The sequence below is a fragment of the Gracilinanus agilis genome, chromosome 3 (assembly GCF_016433145.1).
Source record: "Gracilinanus agilis isolate LMUSP501 chromosome 3, AgileGrace, whole genome shotgun sequence".
Taxonomy (NCBI): domain Eukaryota; kingdom Metazoa; phylum Chordata; class Mammalia; order Didelphimorphia; family Didelphidae; genus Gracilinanus; species Gracilinanus agilis.
The window spans coordinates 592,463,375-592,486,008 of NC_058132.1; the positions used below are offsets into that span (position 1 = coordinate 592,463,375).

Here is a 22,634-nt window from a genome sequence, read left to right on the forward strand (position 1 = left end):
TCAGGGTCTTAGTTTCTTCATCTGTAAAAAGGACTTACACTACATTTTGAAGTCTCCTTTAGTTCTGAATCTATAGTTCTATAACTAAACTGCACTTGTAGAGACAGATAAGTAAGATGATGATGGAGTGCTGGACTTGGGAGTCGGAAAGACTTGAGAGTTTGAATTAGTCTCAGGCCCTTATTAGCTGTGTGACTATGGGGAAGTCAATCTCTGTCTGCCACACATTTCTCATCTGTAGAATAGGGATGATAATTATAGCATCTATCTCCAAGGGTTATTGTGAGAATAAAATGAGATAATATTTGTAAATTGCTTTGCAAGCCTTAAAGCACTACATTAATGATGATGATTATAGCTCCAAACCCAATAGCCACTTGTTTCAGGGCTCATGCCTGGAAATGCCATAATGAATCTCTCCAATAGATTGACCATATTAAGCAGCTACCAATCATTATTCTCATTTTTCTACAATACTAATGTGACCAAAGCCATCCTGAAAGATGACTCTGAGAAGATCAGTTCCCTTAAATATTCCTATGCCAAGGGGTCGGTTCACTTCTCTATTGGCTGCTGATGAACAGGATGATTCAAACGTATTGCCACGTATTGAGTATTTCAAACATTCAGAGTTTAGAATCTGACAACAACTGAAAGAGGTCTGGAGCATAATTCCAAAAGTGATTTGTCCAATCTATGCATTGGTGGAGATCCTTATAATGCCATAGATGACTTTGTAGCTCATCTCATACTGGAAAACAGAGCCCCTTGAGATTTTGATTAACTGAATGGTGTTTGACTTAGAATGTCTCACTGCGATTGGGATTGGGAGGCCTTGAGGTTGGTAGATCAAACATGTACTTTACTAGCAGTTTTACTGGTGAGCATTCTTTGAAGGGTTCATATTCCCTAAGCAATAGGAAAGTCATGGATCCTGGTGCTAAGAACTTTTATCTCAGCCATTAGCAGTGAGTCTTCAGGAGGACAACTCAATTCTTCTGATCCCTCAACTCCTCATTTATAATAGCTGCAGATGTAGTTGCAGCTAGAAAAACACCCATAGACAGCATGGTAACAACTGGAGACAGCCTATAATGCAACCAGGCACATTAAAGTAATCCAAGTAGCATCACCACTACAATTGCATAGTTGACAGCAACAACCAAAATGTCAAATACAGAAAACAGAAACTCTCAATTTCTTCTCCTTTTAAAAAACTTTAGCTTCTGTCTCAGAATTAATACTATATATTGGTTCCAAGGCAGAAGAGTGATAAGGGGTAGTCAGTGGGGCTTAAGTGACTTGCCCAGGGTCACACAACTAGAAAGCATCTGAGATCAGATTTGAACCTGACCTCCATCTCCAGGCCTGGCTCTCAATCCATTGAGTCACCTAGCTGCCCCCTCAATTTCTTCTTAAAAGGTTAAATGATCCTTATATGTCTAAAATAGAATATCAGTCAATGGGAAGTGAGAGAGCAGACTGTAGCCTGTTTGTCCAAGACCTACTATCCACTTTGATGCATGAAGAAAGTTCCTTCTCAGGTGTGTGGATGAAGGGAGTGAAAGGAATGACAGATTTTTGTGGTATGGGATATATATATATATATTATGCTTTTAGAGGATGCACTAGAAAACCTAGATTTAAAAGAGAGTAACAAAGGAAATGCGCCTATACCATCTCCTCTTTGATGACAAACCAATTCACAGACAATGTCCTCTGTGTTGTATTTGCCAATGAAGTTGGACAACTGTCTGCAAGGAAGTGGGAATAAAAAATTGTTTCTATGTGTAATAGAAAAAAAGGAAAGTTTTAAAAAAGAAGTGGGAATAGCACCTCCTAGGTCTCTTCTTCGAGGCCAAGCTTGGTCATTATTTTACAGCATTCTTTGGAATTGTGCTATGGTTTTCTTCCACTGGCATTATTCTCATCATTGTAAGCATTGTCTTCCTTGTTCTCTTCTCTTCTTTGCATCTACTCATATATAAATCTTGCTATGCTCTAGACATTTAAAATAAAATAATCATATAGCAAAACAAAAATAGCAATACCAGATGTCTACTCACTCCTAGGAAAGTTTCTGAATCGCATTTCCAAGGCCTATAAATCTGAAGACCATAAAATATTATCTCTGAATTTCTTCAAAGCGTCTTCAGTTTAAGCTAGAAGAACAGAAGAACATACCAGTAATGTTTCTACATATTTTAATTTGTAAACTGGTTTCCACAGAAATGACATCTTGTTTATAATCTCTGCAGTTTGTTTTAGAGAAGCAGTAAAATTCAATAAAAATCTAATATAGTGAAAATGCAGAAATTGAGAATAATGACTTCCACATGGATAGAATGGGGCTGGCTATTTTCCACTCTAAAAAATAAACATGATTAGAGAGGACGGCCATTTGAAAACAACAATATATAATTAGTGAGAACAATGCAGAACACTGGCTGGCCAACAGCTTCAACAGAATTAGACAGTGTTCGGACCACTGATATAGCCTTTGAGGTTTGCCTGAATAGCATAAATCCTGCAAGAAAAAAATCAGATGGACTTTTCCCCAACTTGTCAGGACCCAAAGGAAAGGAGAAGTGGTCTCCCTGACTCTGAGAATTGTTGTGGCAAACAACTTGTCCAAACTTCTTAAGTTACAGTTATTCAAGGTCAAAGCTAGACTTTAGCTACTTCCATTTCAGTTGGCTTGCCACATTCCAGCTCCCTGAGAGGAGGGATTAGAAATCCCTTGTGACCTCTCAGGATGGAACCATGGGAGAGAATATATTCAGGGTCATGGATATGGATTATGAGGCAGCAATTGATAGTAGAAAGGGTGTGGATTTGAGTCAGAGGACCTAGGTTTGAAACCTAGCTCTTGGGTAAGTTACCTAATATATTGGGACTCAGTTTCCTCATTTGTAAAAACAATTGGTGGGGGGAGTGGGGATTGGAGTAGATCAATGATGTCACTCTTAAATGGAAATGAGACCACTAAACCGTACATTAACATCCCAGTGGCTGCACAGGTTCGGTAGAAAACCCCATATTAACACTATCTATGTTCTATTATATTTTCATTTATTTTGTTAAATATTTCTCATTTACATTTTAATCTGATTGAGCTGCACTCAGAGGTGTTCCTACTGCAATGCGGTTGGGTATTGACAACTCTGCAATAGATGGTCTCCAAAATCCTTTCCAGTTTTCAGTTATATGATTTATTCTATGATGCCCTAGGGACTCAATTCAACAAACATTTATTACTCAATTATTGTGGCTGGAGCATCATGATAGGTGCAAAAAGAAGTGTAAAGTCTAGATGAAACATGGTCCCTACTTTCATGGATTTCACATTCTAGTAGGAGGTATAAATAGATACATAGATAGCAATGCAATATAAAAGGCAACAAAGATGAAAACTATCCTTTAAGGTTGACATTTGGAGGGGGACAAGGGAATTATCATTTCCAACCAGTAAGAACAGGCACGGGGGTGGGGCAGCTAGATATCACAGTGGACAGAGTGCCAAAGCTGGATTCAAAATTGGCCTTGGACACTTACTAACTGTGTGACCCTGGGCAAGTCATTTAACTCCAATTGTGTAGCTCTTTCCACTCTTCTGCCTTGGAACCAACACTTAGTATTGATTCTATGGTATAAGGTAAAGGTTTAAAAAAAAAAACAAAACAAAACAGGAGGGTTTGTGGCATTTAAGTTGGATCTTAAATGATGGGTTGGAATTTAGCAGTTGAAAAGAGAAAGGACGTTCCAGGGACAGAGAACAATATGAGCAAAGTTACAGAGAAAGAAAATCACTGGTTTTGTTTGGAAACAAGACAGGAAATACTTATTAAGTCTTATTATATGCCAAGACCGTATCATCGCTTAACCCCTCTAATAGCAAACTCCTACAGTGGGGATGGGGTGGTCTAGCAAAAGGGTTCCCTCGGTCTTATCCTCAATAGCAAACATTTCTTGAGCACCTGCTATAGTCCCAGAGAATTGTTCTTAGAGGATTAAGGCTAAAAAAACCACTACAGGACATGGTGCCAACCAGAAAGACGTGGTACACAGTAACAGCAATAATGTATGATGATCAGCTGTGAGTGACTTAGCTATTATCAGAAATGCAAGGATCCAGGATGATGCCAAAGGATTCAGGATGAAAAGGGCTATCCATTACCATAGAAAGAGCAGACCGAGTCTGAATGCAGATTGAAGCACGCCATTCTTCACTTTATTTCCTTTACAGGTTTTTAAAAATAAAATTGAAATGTGTCTACTTTAACAACATGACATACGTGGAAATATGGACTGCTTGATAGCTTATGTATAATCTCTGTCATATTCCCTGCCATCTCAGGGAGGAAGAAAGGGAAGGAGGGAGAGAACATGAAATGTAAAATGTCAGAAAACAATTATTAAAAATTGTGCCTATGTGAAATTGTTTAGGTAGAAAAACTCATATTAACATTATCTATGTTCTGTTACATTGGGGAGGGGAAAGATGGAAGATATGGTACCAGACCTCCTGGAAGAAGCAGAGTCAGAATTCAAACTCAGGCCTCTTGACTAAGTCCTAGATGTTTTCTACAATATGGTAATGAGCTCAGAAGAGGGCTACCTCACTTCACTGAGAACTAAGTCCATGTAGGAAGGTTTCTCAGAAACATAAACACACAGAATCAGAAAATAACAAAGTAGGAAGAGACCTCAGGGGCCATCTATCTCAGAAGAGAGATTCACTCTCTAATAGAACTAACAAGCTGTCATCTAGTCTGAGATATAGGGAGATTCAGGGGATCCCACCATCTCTTGAGGCAGCCCTTTCCACTTTTGAATAGTATTATGATTACTAACAAAATATTCCCTCTACCAAGACTATTTCCCCCTTTTTGCAACTGTCGTTGTTTCCAATTCTTCTTCTTCTTCCCCTTTATAGAAAACATGAGAGTTGAGCTGGGACTTGAAGGAAGCATAATCTCAGAAGAGGAGAGAAACCCGTGCAATGTATTCTAGTCAAGGAAATGGTGTCAGAGAATTCAGAACATACAAGGTATGTTTAGGGAATGAGGAACAAGAACAATGAACTCAGGACTTATCAAAGGGTAAAAGGAGATAAGGTTAGAGAAGCATTTCTCCACAACTCTGGGTCATTAAACTGTTTGGGAAAATTCAGTGAGAGAACACTTGCTCTCAAAGACAATGCTGAAAAGAGGGAGAAAGGGTTGTATTGATTTAGAAGCTATGGAGAAATCTGACCGTCCTTTCTCAGTCTTCTTCCTTCTCAATCTACCTCCTGTCTTGGACACTGTTGACTGCTTTCTCCTCATAGACACTTATCACTAGAGTTTGGTGATACTTTTCTGGAAAAATTTTGGAAAGAAAGTCCTTTTCACATCTCTCCTCCTATGATCCTCCCTGCAAAATTCTTTTCTCATTGTCCTGATAATCAGGGCAGTGACGAAACAGAAGAAGGCCATCAGCATGTCAGGTGGATCCCCTGAGGATTTATTGATTTTTTTAAATAAACAAGGGCAACAGGGTGGCTCAGTGGATAGAAAGCCAGGCTTGGAAAGAGGAGACGCTGGGTTCAAATCTGGCCTCAGATACTTCCTAGTTGTGTGACCTTGGGCAGGTCACTTAATTTCAATTGCCTCACCTTTACCTTGCTCACCTGCCTAGGAACCAATACTTAGTATTGATTCGAAGACAGAAGGTAAAGAATCCAATATTTAAAAATATGCATAAGAACTATATAGGAAGCCAGTGTGCTCTAATCTGTACTGGAGGTCTCAAAGAGCTCTAAGAAGGGCAGCAGAAGGTTCAGTGGAGAGAGTGCTGGGTCTGGGGTCAGGAAGATGCATCTTCATGAGTTTAAACCTTGTCTCAGATCCTTATTAGTTCTGTGACCCTGGGCAAGTCACTTTACCCTGCTTGCCTCAGTTTCCTCATCTGTTAAATGAGCTAGAGAGGGAAATGACAAACCACTCTAGTATCTCTGCCAAGAAAACTGCAAAAGGAGTCAAGAAGAGCCTGACATGCATGACTAAAAATGACTGAAAAGCAAAGACAACAACTGCAGGGACCCCAAGGCTCTTTCTTGTAAGCTATAATGGTGAAAAGAACCAGACTGGGGCAGCATGGGTGTTGGTGTAGGAGCTCACACCACCTCTGTCTGGTTGTGGAAAACCAGTCTCATTGTGACACTGGAACTCCCATTGCATCAGTGACACAAACTTCAAAATGTTTCCTTTTTGTCATTTAGAAAGTCTTGTTCCTTGGTTATTAAGGTTAACCTTAATTACATTAAAGAAACACATCTTTCCATCAAGCTTAACAAGACTCCCTAATGGGGTCCCAAACGAGTTAGAAGAAAGATGTGTTATAGAAAGGACGCAAAGGTTAGCCCTCATGATTACAAAGACAAGAGGAGGAAGATCATTGTAAATTCAGTTCCATCACTCACAAAGATAATTTGCCAGGGAGTGTTCTCCATATACTAATACTGAAGCCGGATATCCTCATGAAAGCTGACAGATGTCTTAAGGGCTTTCCCCCAAATACAAAGCATGGGGCTGAATAAGAAACTAACTGGATCCGAGGCCAAGAAAATATGCCAGGATACATTTGCATGTAATTACTTTTTGTTTAGAAAAAAGTTACAAAGAGACCCATCATTTAGGCCACATAATGCCTGGTACTACATAAATGAAGCCCTGATATCTTCTGTATCACTCTTTAAAATGAATCAAAAGTAAGGTCTTGTGTCTAAATGAATTCTTTTTTTCTTTTTTCTTTTTTCTTTTTCATAGAGATTTGAGTCCACTATTCTGAGAACAGGGATCTTCTCTGTCCTAAATTCTATCACCAACTGTTAGTGGGGTAGTGTGCTCTTAAATGTTTAACAACCAGCTCTCCAGAAAAGTTTGGGAAACACTTTCAACTTTAATTTGCATTGTTAACATTTTTTCTGTCACTTTAAGACTGGATAATCAAAACAAAACAAAACAAAAAAGTCCTGATTTGTCCCATTTGCCCATTCCCGAGGTGTAAATGCTCCTACTGAAAATTTAACAATCAGCTCTTCCAAACTACTACAAGCTGCCTCCAGCACACATTTGAAAACCATGTCTTATAAGGGAAATAGGGTCACTGAATTGTAAGTTTCTATAATGCAGTAACCAAATCATCCATTATTTTTGGGAAGGAGAGAGTAACATTGCAGGATGCCTGATGAATTACTTTGCATATTGTGGGCACTCAGGAAATGCTGTGGATTCGCTAAAAAATAATCACCAAGATACTTATCAACCTAGGGTCATTGACTGGCTTTAGAGACAGAAGGGGATCTTTTTCTTCATCTTTTTTTTTAACATACACTAAGGCCCAGAAAGATTTAATGGTCCTTAATAAGTAGCTAAATAATAACTAAAGCTTATATGTCTAACCTCAAACCCAGTGTTCTTTGCACCACAACTTGTATGTTGATTTGACTATGCTAAGAATGTTTGAGCTAAAGAGACCTTATAACACCAGGTTCTTGAGAGAAAAGTATTTTTACATAGAGTGCCATAGAAATAGGAAATCATTTATTATTATTATTTTACTTACTTTGGTGGATTCCTTGGACATAAATGCTTTCTACGCTTTTAAAATGGCAGATTGCCCAAAGGAACATAGGATGTGAAATGAAGGGCTAAAGGGTTAGAAGGTTTTGAAACCACAACAGGTTTTTCAGTTCTTCTCCATCATACCCTGACAATTTATGCCAGAGGGATTTTTTTTCAGAGTCGCAAGAGAGATTGAAATGTCATCCCTTGAAACAGATACTTGGAAACTCTTCATTCCAGGGTGAGGCTGCCTTGAAATTAATCTGAAATGTGGAGTGTGTCTCTCTTTCATCTCTCAAAGAAACACGTTGTCTGCCCCGTCTTATTTCAAGTTTTACAGACTTCTCCCTGAATATTCAGATGCATGTATTACATCAGACCCAAAACTGTGACAGAGGTGGGAGAAACCTCAAAATGAAACAAAACCGTGCATCATTTCTGCTCTTTCCATCAGAGTCTCTAGAGAAAGTTGGAAAATGACGTAGGGTGAAGTTACCCAATAGAGATAGTTATCCCCAATGTATTCCTCCAACAGCTATCAACTCCAAACGCATTGGCCCATTTTCCCCCACTCCAAAAATAGTCAGATTGGATCAGCAATCCTTTCCTTTCTCTCACAACCCATGACAAAGTCGATTGTGGACAAGAACCTACAACACCCTGCTTCCTGCCCTACCTCCACAACTTGTTTTCTGCATATTGAACTCCAAATGAGTATTGATAGGCTACTTCTGTGCCATACCTAAACACAAAGGCAGGGGGTAGATGAAGAAATGCATCATTCTTTGCATACAGTAGCTTCTGAAGTTGAAAAACTAAAATACAAATTCAGACACGGAGGAAGAAAGCCTCTAAGAAAATCAGAATGAAAATGTAAGTAGGAGGGAATTAAAAAAAATAACACCTTTTACTCAAATATAACTTCCACATTTCTGGCTGGTACTGAGTACTGAATCAAAGCACCGAATTTTCAGGGTATAAAATACACAAGAATATACAAGAAACGTCTGCCCCCAAGTCACATAATCTGAAAATAGATTTCCTTCCTGAGGAATATAGAACTCCCTTACTGGCTGCTGGGTCCTCAATGAGTCAAAGCTGAATCATTTTGAATACATTGGCAGAAGTTCATTTCCAAAGGGGAATCTGCTAATCTCATGTGTCATCAATAGTGAATTAGAATTAATAACAATAAAGAATCATGATGTTGGAACCAAAACTTACAAGTTCACAGAATGTTAAAAGTTAGAAGGATCATTAAAGAGCTTCTATTCAACCCTTCATTATATTTTTAAAGAATTATTATATTTAATTTTAAATATTAATACAAACCAATTAGCCTAATATTTATGAATTATCACAACTAGCTGGTGCAGTGGGTAGAGTGCTGGGCCTGGAGTGAGACTTATCTTCCTGAATTCAATTCTGGCCTCAGATATTTACTAGGTGTGTGACCCTGGGTAAGTTACTTAACACTGTTTGCCTCAGTTTCTTCATCTGTGAAATGAGTCAGAGAAGGAAATGGCAATGGCAAACTACTTCAGACCCAGACAGGGTCATGTAGAGTCAGATGAGCCTAAAAGGACCAAATAACCAAAATGTCAGATCCTTTTATGCTCTGGGGAATGGGAATATAGAGACAAAAATGAAAATCATCCCTACTCTCAAGGAACTTAACTTCTATTCGAGAAAAATAATGTACACAAACAAATAACACAAAGTAATTTTGGTTCATTAACAACTAGAGAGATCAGGAAAGGCCTTGTTTAAGAAGTGATGCTTAAGGGGCAATTAGGTAGCACAGTGGATAGAGAGTCATACGTAAAGATGGGTTCAGATACAGGCTTCTATTCCTTTTCCAGCTCTGAATTCACATTCCTGAGTTCAGTAGTTTTCAGGCACTTCCTAGCTGTGTGATCCTGGGCAAATCACTTAGCCCTGTTTGCCTAACCCTTTCCCTTCTATCTTAAAGTTGTTACTAAGACAGAAAATAAGGGTTTTTTTTAAAAAAAAGAGCACTTGATCCGAGATTTGAATTGAAGTAGTAATTCCAAAATGGACAAGAAAAGGTGCCTTTGAAAATCATTCATTCATTCAATAAAAATAAATTCAATAAATAAAATTCAAAAAATTAATTCATTCAATAAATTCAGTAAATAAATTCAAAATATTAATCACTCCACTATGCATAAAGCACAGTTCTAAGGATAAAATGACAAAAATAACACAATGCCTGCCTTCAAGGAATTTGCATTCTTCTTGAGGGAAACCAAATGTACAAGAAAAACAAATATGAAATATATAAAAAGTAAATGAAAAGTAATTTCTTTAGGGGCACAGTCATCTGGACAAACCAGAATAGGCCTCCTATAAGAGGTCATACTTGAGCTAAACATCAAAAGGAAGTTATAGAGTGTTAGGCAGAAGTAAGAAAAAAAAGATGTACTTTCCAGACATAGAGGACAGACTCCTCAAAGGCATGGAGACCTGACATACAATGTTGTATGCAGAGGACAGCAAATAAGCTGCTTTGACTGGAATGTCAAGTGTTTAAAGGAAAAATAAGTCAGGGCCAGATCGTTTAGGGTTTTAAAGGTCAGAAGAATTTATGTTTTATTCTAGGGGCAAGAGAGAGTCTTGAATAGGAGAAGATTCTAGTCAATCTTGTGCTTAGGAAAATCATTTTGACAGCTGCACTGAAGATGGATTGAAGAGGGAAGCGTCTGGAAATCAGCTAAGAGACTATTGCAATAGGTCAGGCAAGAGAAGATATCGTGGTAGAGGTGTGAGTGGAGAGAGAAGGATGGGTGCAAGAGATAAGGGGAATTAACCAACTGAGAGAGAAGTGTCAGAGATTGCAAACCTGGATTCTGTCAAGGATAAGGTGGTCCTCTGCTCAGCAGAAATAGGGAATTTAGGAAGTGAGGCTGGATTAGGCAGAAAAGATGATGGATAACATTTAGGACATATTGAGTTTGAAATGTCTATGGGATATCAAGGTAGAAATGTTCGATGGGAAATTGGTGGTGTAGGAGGAGAGTTTAGGAAAGAAACTAGACTTGGATTTACCCAGGTCTTGTAGTTGTATACATAGGCAGAATAATTGATTGTGGTCAGCCAGCTGGTCAACAAGCATGTATTAAACACTTGGTACTTACCAGACACTGTGATAAGCATGGGAAATATAAATAGAAGCAGAGAGAAAGACAACCCTTGCCTTCAAGGAGGTTACATTCTAATAAAGGAAGACTATACACAAAAGGGAATTAAAAAGGTGGGGAGGGAGAAGGAAAGAAGAAATCAGGAAGGGGATGGGGTGGGACAGCCCCTGGTGGAGAAAGTTCTTGGGAGATGAGTCAGCAGCAATATAGCTGGGAGAGGGCTGAAGATATCTTTGGCTTGGGTCTCTCTCCTTCTTAAACTGAAGATTCTGGAAGGAATCAGAGTATTTGTAATTCAAGAAGTAATCTAGTGGGGCAGCTAGGCGGCTCAGTGGATAGAGAACCAGGCCTGGAAATAGGAAGTCTTGGGTTCAAATCTGTCCTCATTTACTTCCTAACTGTGTGACCCTGGATAACTCACTTAATTACAGTTGCCTATCCTTAACCGTTCTTCTGCTTTCAAACCAATTCTTAGTATGAACTCTTAAGATAAAAGGTAAAGGTTTTTGTTTTGTATTGTTTTTTAAAAAGAAGTAATCTAGGGGTAGAATGGCCTTGGGAAAAGGGATTTGGAATTAGGAAGACTCGTTTTTATGAATTCAAGTCTGGCCTCTGACACTTACTAGCTGTGTGATCCTGTGCAAGTCACTTAACTTTATTTTGCCCGAGTTTCTCATCTGTAAAATGAGCCAGAAAAGGAAATGGCAAATCAATCTAGCATCTTTGCCAAGAAAATCCAAAATGGGGTCATGAAGTGTTGGATACAATAACAAACACTATTTTTTGAATAAATATTTCCTCATCCTTCTTCCCACCAATTGCTTAGTGCCCTTTCTCTCAGATTATTTATATTTAATTTCTTTACATTTATTAACTCCATGCTGCATATGTTGTTGTTATCCAGTTATTTCACTTGTGACTGATTTTGAGACCCTATTGGAATTTTCTTGGCAAAGATACTGGAAAGGTTTGCCATTTCTTTCTCAAGCCCATTTTCCAGATGTAGAAACTGAGGCAGTGTTAAATGACTTGCCCAGGATCACATAGTTTGTACATATCTGAGGCCAGATTTGAACTCAGATCTTCCTGACTGCCAGACCTGGTACTCTATGCACTGCATGACCTAATGCTGCCTATATTTTTACTTCTATATTACTGGCCTCATTAGAACATATCATTTTTTGCCCCTGTATCCCTAGGTCTTAGCATCTATTACATGGTTGATTGACTGAGTTGAAGAAAAATGGACAGGATTTCTCTGTCACGTGGTGAAGCTTTAGGCAGGCAGAATGGTGATAAATTTGCAGAGCAATGCTGAAAAAGGGCATAGTGACTTTTAGATGGATGAAGGTAACCTCTTTCCATAGTACAGTCAGGAAGAGCTCCCTATTCCATAGCATTTCAGTACTCACAAATAGTCTGCACTTGGCAGAATCTCTCGCTATTTGCCATTGTTGCGAGGAGCTGCCCCGTCTGGTTTTCAAATAATGTATGATGAATGGTGGAAATGGAAAAACCAAGCCAAACAAAACCTGCCTTTACAGACAGTCAGGATATATATCGGGTCATAGATTAATATAAAAAGAAGCACCACAATGCTATCTTTTCTTGGATCAACTCAAATATGTCCTTTAACCAACTCCCACTTCCATCTAAGCCCTAACTAATTGTTTTTCACTAATGCACGTGATTAGTAGCACTGCCTGTTTTTGCAATCAAAGGCCCCTGTCAGAGGAAGGTGACTGTCAGGCTTCCATGGGGCAGTGACCAACCAATTAAAGACTCAGAAAAGTAGATTGCTCACACTTGGGAGGAAAATTAACTCCTTCAAGGTGGAAGGACCGAAGTCTCTTGTGGGATAGATGGAATCCTATCATGTCTGAGTATAGTATTGTTCCAGTACCAAAAGCAAGTGACCAACCAATTTGAATCTGGGCTTTGCCAAGTTACCAGCTGGAGTTATATGTCATCTAGGAAATCTCCACATTAGAGTCGGAGTTGGTATTGCAGGATTGTTGTTAGAATTTCTACCAGCATCTAAACATAAAGTAGGTTGTCCAGGCCAACAGAGAGGCTGCAAAATCTAGCAGAGTAGCTTCTCACATGGGAGCTCAGCAAAGTGACTCCCTGTATACTTGCATAACCCCTTTGTGGAAATTCCAGCATTAACAATTTGCAATTAATGTGAACGTGGGTAAAAATAGAATAGCCTAGCCTTTCAACAATGGCCATGTTCCCCAGCCTCTAGGACCACAAATGTGCTTTATAACTGGCCCACAAATGTTCACAGAGAACTCACCAAACGAAAACAAAACAACACTCCGTAAATGACTAGAGTGGTTAACGAGGTACAGGTTAGTGATCTGACATTAATTTTTTTTAAAATAGCCTTCAAAGACACAAAAGATCAGGAAGTGAGAACAGATCAGAAAGGTTTCTCAATCCAAGCCAACTCTAATTGCGTCAACTCTCAATTATCTGCAGCAAATATTGAATCACAGATTGTCTTTCCGGGCATACTGCTGGGCAACTGCTGGGTCACCTCCCCATCCCTTTGCACTAGAGCTGCGTGCTTAGGAATGTCAACTCATTTTAGGATTGGTCTAAAGGAAAACATAAGGAGGAAGGTAATTCTGCCAAAGCTTACAAAGTATTCAGAATCTAATACAATTCTTTTATTATTCACTGTTTTGAATTAGCTTTATTACTTCTTGGGGTGGCCATTCCCAGACTTGGATAGGGGATTGGGGAGGGCTTAGTTCAAATGCTGACTTTAGCTCTCACTAGCTGCATTTGTATGACTGGTTAAACTCAATTTGTAAGTAGACTCCTTATTTGTAAAATGGAAATGCTAATACTACAATACCTACTTTATAGGGTTATCATAAGGAAAATCTTTATAAATCATAAAGCAGTGTAGAAATTTAGGTTGTTATGAGTTGTTCCTCAGAATGGATAAAAGAAAGAAAGGTTGAATAAGTCACCAAACTTTTATGCTGTGCTTTGTTAATCAAATTTAAAAAAACTCAACTCTTACCTTCTGCCTTAGTATCACTTCTAAGACAGAAGAGAAGCAAAGACTAGGTAATCAGGGATAAGTGACTTGCCCAGGGTTATACAGCTAAAAAAGTATCTAAGGCCAGATTTGAATGCTAATCTAATTTTGCATTGGTTCAATTTGTTTCTATGTCTCAGGGATGTTATTGAAAAGTTTGTTTGATGTTTTTGTTACCTAACCTTCCATATTATTAGTGTAACAAACTCCTAGTTAAGGAATTTCCCATGAAGATTAGCCCTTGCTCTGCCACCCTATCTTAAGAGATGCATGGGGCTCCTAAGGCATTAAGTGACTTGCCTAGAGTCACACAGCCAATGACTTCAGAGGTAGGACTTCAAGTTTTCCTGACTCAGAGACCCAGCTCACTATACACTACTTCATGTTATCTTTCCTTCCAAAAGTGTTATTAACTCTCAGTGTTAATGTTATAAAGGGACACCTAGGTAGCACAGTGGATAGGATGCTAAGACTGGTGCCAGGAGGACCTGCGTTCACATATGACCTCAAACACTAGCTATGTGATCTTGTACAAGTCACTTAACCCCAACTGCTTGGCTCTTACTGTTCTTTTGAAGCTTAATATCTATTCTAAGACAAAAGGTAAGGGTTTAAAAAAAAGAAGCTTATATTCTATGGGACAGAGCTAGGACTTGGAGGCTGAGAAAGGACTAGAACTCAGGCCATTTCATTCTGAATTCAGTGTTCTTTATTCAACACCATATAGCCTCCCTAATTAGTAGGGGAGAATCTGAGAACAAAACTACCTTCAGTCACAACTGAACTGGAACTGGATATTTGCGTTTTTCGCAATGAACAAAAAGCAATGAGTAGCTAGGAAATATATCTGTGGCAAATGTTTACTAATGTTAAGATGGTTTCATTTGGAAAATTGTGAGATTTCCAGATATGGGACCCAAAAGTACAATCTCTCTCACTGACTCCAGACAGCACAATCCCAGTGGTAACCAACCACTTGTATTCCAGGGGGGGATTCTTAAGCAGCTGTCTAATGGAGTTTATATACAAACTATCAGAAGAAGAAAGCGTTCTCCCAAACTTGGAGAAATGGGGAGTTGGGAATTTGAAGAAGAAAGATAGTCCTTTATCCTTGAGAGTGTATCTAATCATAATCCTTTCTGCTACATTGAGAATCTATATTTTCCTGTGCTAGCCTAAGAGGAATGAGGGAAGAGATGAGGGGAAGCATAGGGTCTGTAGTGCTTGAAAGGCAGAGAAGAAAGGGATAAATAGGGATGTGGGGAAGGAGGAGAGAGTGCTTCCCCATGTATATGTATCCACTGATTTTAGTTTGCATATGCACTCATGCAGCTTGAGTGTGCATGGATCCATTCATCTGTGTCTATTTTGCTATCTGTTGTGTATGTCTGTGTTCATATATCTGTGTGTGGGTGTGTATATTTTAATAACCTTCACAAGAGAGCATCTAGCCACTTAAAATTCATTCAAGTATTTAAGCCCAGACAACTTACATCCTGGGGTGCAGAAAGAACTTGGAGGCATGATCTCAGAGCCATTCTGCAGTCTCAGAAATCCTGGGAAAAAAGAGAGAAAGAGGGAGAGAGAGACAGACAGAGAGACAGAGACAGAAAGAAACAGAGACAGAGACAGACATGGAAAGGGAGAGAGAGAGAGAGAGAGAGAGAGAGAGAGAGAGAGAGAGAGAGAGCAAAGGGCTANGAGAGAGAGAGAGAGAGAGAGAGAGAGAGAGAGAGAGAGAGAGAGAGCAAGCAAAGGGCTAGAGACATGAGATGGACAATAGTCTTTTAAAAGGAGAAGAGGATGGATTCTGGAAAGGACACATAGCAAACTTGGTATGAATTATTGGCAAAATTCTGGAATGGATTAGTTAGAAGCTGCGCTTGAAGATCATGATTGATTTCTTGGTGCTACACAGGATCCATTAAAGAAAAATAGGACATGACTTTATTTCCTTTTCGGATGGGTTTTCTAGTTTGTTAGATCACAGCTGATTCCTAAAATTCTCTCATTTTACTAAGGCTGTAGACAATTTATCTTGATTTTTAAAAATTACTTGGCAGAGTCTTTCCTGATAATTGGTATGGGTAAGAAGGACCGGAGCAAGCAGCATAATAGCATAGTTAGGTGGATTTATAACTTTTTGAACAAATATACACCAAGAATGTCATTGAATTAATTTCGACTTTAAGGTATCTCTCTGAGTGCTGCATAGTTTTATATCCTTTGTTCTGACTCAACATTTTGGGACAAATTTTTTTAATTTTATTTTTTTAGAAAAATTTTTTCCATGGTTACATGATTCATGTTCTAACTCTCCCCCTGCCCCCCCCCCAGCTGATGCACATTTCCACTGGTTTCTTCATATGTCATCGATCAAGACCTATTTCCTATTATTGATAGTTGTACTAGGGTGGTCATTTAGAGTTTACATCCCAAGTCATGTCCACATCAACCCATGTGTTCAAGTAGTTGTTTTTCTTCTGTGTTTCCACTCCTGTAGTTTTCCCTCTGAATGTGGGTAGTGTTCTTTTCCATAAGTCCCTCAGAATTGACCTGGATCATTGCATTGCTGCTAGTACAGAAGTCCATTACATTCAATTTTAACACAATATATCTGTCTTTGTGTACAATGTTCTCCTGGTTCTGCTCCTTTCACTCTGCATCAATTCCTGGAGGTTATTCTAGTTCACAACAAATTTCTCCAGTCTATTATTCCTTTGAGCACAGTAGTATTCCATCACCAACAGATACCACAATTTGTTCAGTCATTCCCCAATTGATGGGCATACCTTCGTTTTCCAGTTTTTTTGCCACCACAAAGAGCATGGCTATAAATATTTTTGTACATGTCTTTTTCTCTTTGATCTCTTTGGGGTACAAACCCAGCAATGGTATGGCTGAATCGAAGGACAGGCAATATTTTAGCACTCTTTGGACATAGTTCCAAATTGCCATCCAGAATGGTTGGATCAGTTCACAACTCCACCAGCAATGCATTAATGTCCCAATTTTGCCACATCCCCTCCAACATTCATTACTCTCCCCTGGTGTCATTTTAGCCAGTCTGCTAGGTGTGAGGTGATATCACAGAGTTGTTTTGATTTGCATTTCTCTAATCATTAGAGATTTAGAACAATTTCTCATGTGCTTATTGAGAGTTTTAATTTCTTTATCTGAAAATTGCCTATTCATGTCCCTTGCCCACTTATCGATTGGGTAATGGCTTGATTTTTTTGTACAATTAATTTAGCTCCTTATATATTTGAGTAATTAGACCTTTGTCAGTGTTTTTTGTTATAAAGATTTTTCCCAGTTTGTTGTTTCCCTTGTTGGTTGCATTGTTTTTGTTTGTACAAAAACTTTTTAATTTAACGTAATTGAAATTATTTATTTTACATTTTGTAATTTTTTCTAACTCTTGCTTGGTTTTAAATTCTTTCCTTTCTCAGAGATTTGAAAAGTATACTATTCTGTGTTTGTCTAATTTACTCATAGTTTCCTTCTTTATATTCAAGTCATTCACCTATTCTGAATTTATCTTGGTGTAGGGTGTGAGATGTTGATCTAAACTGAATCTCTCCCATATTGTTTTCCAATTTCCCCAGCAGTTTTTGTCAAATAGTGGATTTTTGTCCCAAAAGTTGGGCTCTTTGGGTTTATCATACACTGTCTTGCTGATGTCATTTATCCCAAGTCTATTCCATTGATCCGCCTCTCTATCTCTTAGCCAGTACCATATTGTTTTGATGACTGCTGCTTTATAGTATAGTTTAATATCTGGTACTGCTAGGCCCCCTTCCTTCACATTTTTTTTCATTATTTCCCTTGATATTCTTGATCTTTTGTTATTCCAAATGAAATTTGTTATAGTTTTTTCTAATTCAGTAAAGAAGTTTTTTGATAGTTTGATAGGTATGGCACTAAATAAGTAAATTAATTTGGGTAGAATAGTCATTTTTATTATGTTAGCTTACCCTACCCAGGAGAAATCAATGTTTTTCCAAATGTTTAGATCTAGTTTTAATTGTTTGGAAAGTGTTTTGTAGTTGTGTTTGTATAATTCCTGTGTTTGTTTTGGTAGATAGATTCCTAAGTATTTTATATTGTCTAGGGTGATTTTAAATGATGTTTCTCTTTCTACCTCTTGCTGCTTTGATGTGTTGGAAATATATAGAAATGCTGATGATTTATGTGCATTTATTTTGTATCCGGCAACTTTTCTAAAGTTGTTGATTATTTCTACTAGCTTTTTAGTTGATTCTCTAGGATTATTTAAGTAGACCATCCTATCATCTGCAAAGAGTGATAGTTTAGTCTCCTCATTGCCTATTTTAATACCTTCAATTTCTTTTTCTTCTTTAATTGCTACAGTAGTTTCTAGCACAATGTTAAGTAACAGAGGTGATAATGGGCATCCTTGTTTCACACTTGATCTTATTGGGAAGGCTTCTAATTTATCTCTATTGCATATGATGCTTGCTGATGGTTTTAGATATAAACTGTTTATTATTTTTTGGAAAGGTCCTTCTATTCCTATACTTTCTAGTGTTTTCAATAGGAATGGATGTTGTATTTTGTCAAAGGCTTTTTCAGCATCTATTGAGATAATCATGTGATTTTTGTTTGGTAGCATGTTGATATGATCAATTATGTGGATGGTTTTCCTAATGTTGAACCATTCTTGCATTCCTGGTATAAATCCCACCTGATCATGATGGATAACCCTAATGATCCCTTCTTGCTAGTATTCTATTTAAGATTTTTGCATCTATGTTCATTAGGGAGATTGATCTGTAGTTTTCTTTCTCAGTTTTTGGTGTGCCTGTCTTTGAAATCAGTACCATATTAGTGTCATGAAAGGAATTTGGTAGAACTCCTTATTTGCTTATTATGTCAATATAATAATTTGTATAGTATTGGGTTTATTTGTTCTCTGAATGTTTGATAGAATTCACTTGTGAATCCATTAGGCCCTGGCAAATTTTTCTTAGGGAGTTCTTTGATGACTTGTTCAATTTCTTTTTCTGATATTTGATTATTTAAGTATTCTATTTCTTCTTTGTCACTGTTCCCTCTAAGTAAATTTCTTCTAGTTACCCCGTTGATAATAACAATTTTTAATATTTACCAATATCTTCTTTTCTTCTAGGGATACTGGGTCCCTAGGATATTGGGTCCCTTGAAGAAAAGTTTTTTTCTCTCTCCCTCCCTTCCTCTTCCACCCACTTTCTTAATTACCTTATGGTGATTCTCTTGAGTTCTGTGTTTGGACAGTAAACTCTCTGTTTAAGTCTGATTTTTTCTTTATGAATGCTTGAAAGTCTTCAATTTTATTGAATGCCCATACTTTCCCCTGCAAAAATATAGTCAGTTTTGCTGGATAGTTGATGCTTGGTTGTAGACCCAGTTCTCTTGCTTTCTGGAATATTGTATTCCATGATTTCCAGTCCTTCAAAGTAGATGCAGCCAGATCCCGTGTTATCCTAACTGTGGTTCACTGGTATCTGAATGACTTCTTAGCAGCTTGTAATATTTTTCTTTGGTCTGGTAGTTTTTGAATTTGGCTATAATATTCCTTGAAGTTGTCAGTTGTGGATTAAATGTAGGAGGTGATCTGTGGATTCTTTCAATTTCTACTTTTCTCTCTTGCTTGAGAATGTCAGGGCAGTTTTCTTGGATAATTTCCTGTAGGATAATGTCCAAACTTTTACTTTTGTCATGATGTTCTGGTAGGCCAATAATTCTTAAATTGTCTCTTCGAGATCTGTTCTCCAGATCTTTGGTTGTATCAATGAGGTGTTTCATATTCTCCTCAAAATTTTCATTTTTTTCATTTTTTTTATATTATTGCTGCCTTGTAAAGTCATTTGCTTCTAGTTGTTGAGTTCTATTTTTTAAAGACTGAATTTCATCCCTGGTTTTTTGGTCATCCTTCTCCTTCTGATCTGATTTTCTTTGTAGATCATCTTTTGCCTTCTTTTCTTCATTTTCAAACTGGTCAATTTTGGCTTTTAATACTTCATTTTTTTTGTAGTTCATGTATTTCCTTTTTTAAATTGTCTTCAGCCTCTCTTGATTGCTTTTTGAGTTCCTGAACTTCTTGAATTAATTGAATTTTGAGATCTTCCAAAGTCTGTGTCCATTTCACTGGAGCTTCTTGATCTTCAATTTCATTTGCTGTTTTTTCACTTCCTGGAAAGAAGCTGTCAATTGTAATTTCTTTTCTCTTTTTCTATTGTTTACTCATATTTTCCCTTTTCTGTTCTGCTAGTTTAAGCAGGTGGATTTAATAGGCTTTGATGAAAGATCTTCCTCTAGCTTGCAATGGAGGTTTGTAGTTACTTTTTCTGCAGTCTATGAGGGAGGGGTGTTGGAGTTTCCCTGCCCTCTGAAGACTTCTTGTCTGTCCAATTGATGGGATTAAGTATGGATTAGTCTATATTGCTCAATGTGCCCTGAGGCTAAAACCTCAAGAGAAAAAAAGGGAGGGTATGGGGGGACAAGATGGAGTGTTTTCCCTGAGCTGTCCAGCAGTAGGGTCTCTTGCTCTGTCCTGCTGTTAGACCTGTTCTTTCCTCTTGAAGAGCTCTTTTTTCTATCTCGGTGTGTTAAAGCCAGTAGGTCTGAAGTTTTGCTCCATCTAAGCTGCCATCTTCTGAGTGTTTTTGCTGTGTTTCTCTGGCTTTCTCCTCTATCCACCTCCCCAGTGCCTGTGTTCAACTCCCTGAGTCCAGCGCCAGCAAGGCCTTCTCTCCAGTCTGGTGTGCCCACCTGCCCAGAGATTTTAGGGGCCACTGGAGACTCTGCACAGCCCATGGAGGAGGGGTCCTGGGATTCCCCTTCTATACCCTCAGACCCAAAATTTCAAGAATTCAAGCCTTTTTCTTGGTGTACTTATTGAGCTATTCAGCAGTAAGAAAAGTCCTCTGCTTTTTCCTATTGTTAGATTTGGTCCTCTTTCTTCTTAAAGCACATTGTTTTCTATCTTGGTGTGGAAAGGATGTGGAGGTTTTGAGATTTACTCTGTCTAAGCCGCCATTTTGCCAGAATCCTGTTGGGACAAATTTTCACTAAATTTTTATATCAACTTCAGTTCTGAATACACAACTCCTTCCCTCCCCATTGATGTGCCCCTTGAAACAACTTTAAAAAAAGAGATAAAATCAAGCAAGCAACACATCCAAATATGAAAGTGTAAATAGCATCCTCTACACATAGACCTCCACCTTTGCAGGAAAAGGAAGAGAATGAATTTTCTCAATCCTTCTCCAGACCAGCTCAACATTCTAATCAATGATTTAGATGAAAATGAAGGTGGTACCTTTGGAGGAACCATGGATTCAGAACTGAGAAAAGTCATTTATTTTTGATGACCCTCAATTTCCTTATTTGTAAAATGGAGGGACTAGACTAAAAAACTTCTGAAGTCCCTCCCAACATCTTTAATTTTGTTTAATTCTGTTTATGTTTATTTTCGGTAATGAATTCATTACCTTTCCATCTTTTAAGTATACTCTTACTGACAAGAATACTGCCATCCCAAGGGTTAGGTGGTTCAGTGGATTGAGAGCCAGGCCTCGAGACAGAAGGCCCTGAGTTCAAATCTGGCCTCAGACACTTCCTAGCTGTATGAATCGAAGCAAATCAATTAACCTTCATTGTCCAGCCCTTCTTGCTCTTCTGATTTGGAACTAATACACAGTATTTATTCTAAGATAGAAGGTAAGAGTTTAAAAAATAAAAGAGTAACACCACCTCTCCAGCCACCCAAGCTCACAGGCAAGGTGTCATCTTGACTTCTCACTCTCTCACCCTCCTGAACATTGCCAATCTGTCATCAAGTCCTCTCAATTCTACCTTTTTGGTGTCTCTCAATTTTACCTTCATGATATCTCTCATATTAGTCCTTTCTGTCCTCTGACATTGTCACTACCCTGGTGCATGTTATCATTCCCCCTTGACTGGATTACTTTAACAGCCTTTTGATTGGTGTCCTATTTTGAGTGTTTCCCTACTCCAATCCATTCTATAATTCATCTATCAAAGTGATTTTCCTAAGCATAGATCTGATTGTGTCATTTCCCTATTCAATCAACTATGGTGGCTCCCTATTGCTGCCAGGGTCAGATATAAAATTTTCTGTTTGGCCTTTAAATCCCTTCATAACTTTGAGTTCTTCCCACCTTTGCAGTTTTACTATACCTTATTCTTCTCTACATCTTCTACAGTTTAGTAACACTGGTCTCCCCTCTGTTCCACAAACAAGACACTCCACCTCCCAACTCTGTGGATTTTCATTTGCTTAGTCCTTGACTATGTTTGGGAACAAATATACTACTAATGGATGAAGATAAGAATAGGATTCAGGGATAAATGAGAAATAGACCAAGCTCAAAAATAATATCTTCAACGAAATAAAAGATTTTAAAATCTAGATATTCACACATATATACATACATAAATATGTGTGTGTATATATAAATATACATTTACATATACTTAAATGATACAGAGTGGTCAGAGCACTGGGCCGGGAGTCAGAAAGACTCATCCTCCTTAGTTCAAATCCAGCCTCAGACATTTACTAGCTGGGTGACCCTGAGCAAGTTGATTAATCCTGTTTGCCTCAGTGCCTTATCTGTAAAATGACCTGGGGGAGGAAATGTCAAACCACTCCAGTATCTCTACCAAGAAAACCCCAAATGGAATGAGGAATTGGATATGAATCAGTAACAACAAATATATATATATATATATATACATAAATATATGTATATACATACATATATATATATATATATATATATA

The 22,634-nt window shown here is 38.0% G+C and overlaps 1 pseudogene; it reads left to right on the forward strand.

The window, feature by feature from the left end:
* LOC123241889 overlaps positions 1-1,691 on the forward strand; it is a 94,797-nt pseudogene extending 93,106 nt beyond the window's left edge.
* Positions 1,692-22,634: the final 20,943 nt, after the last annotated feature.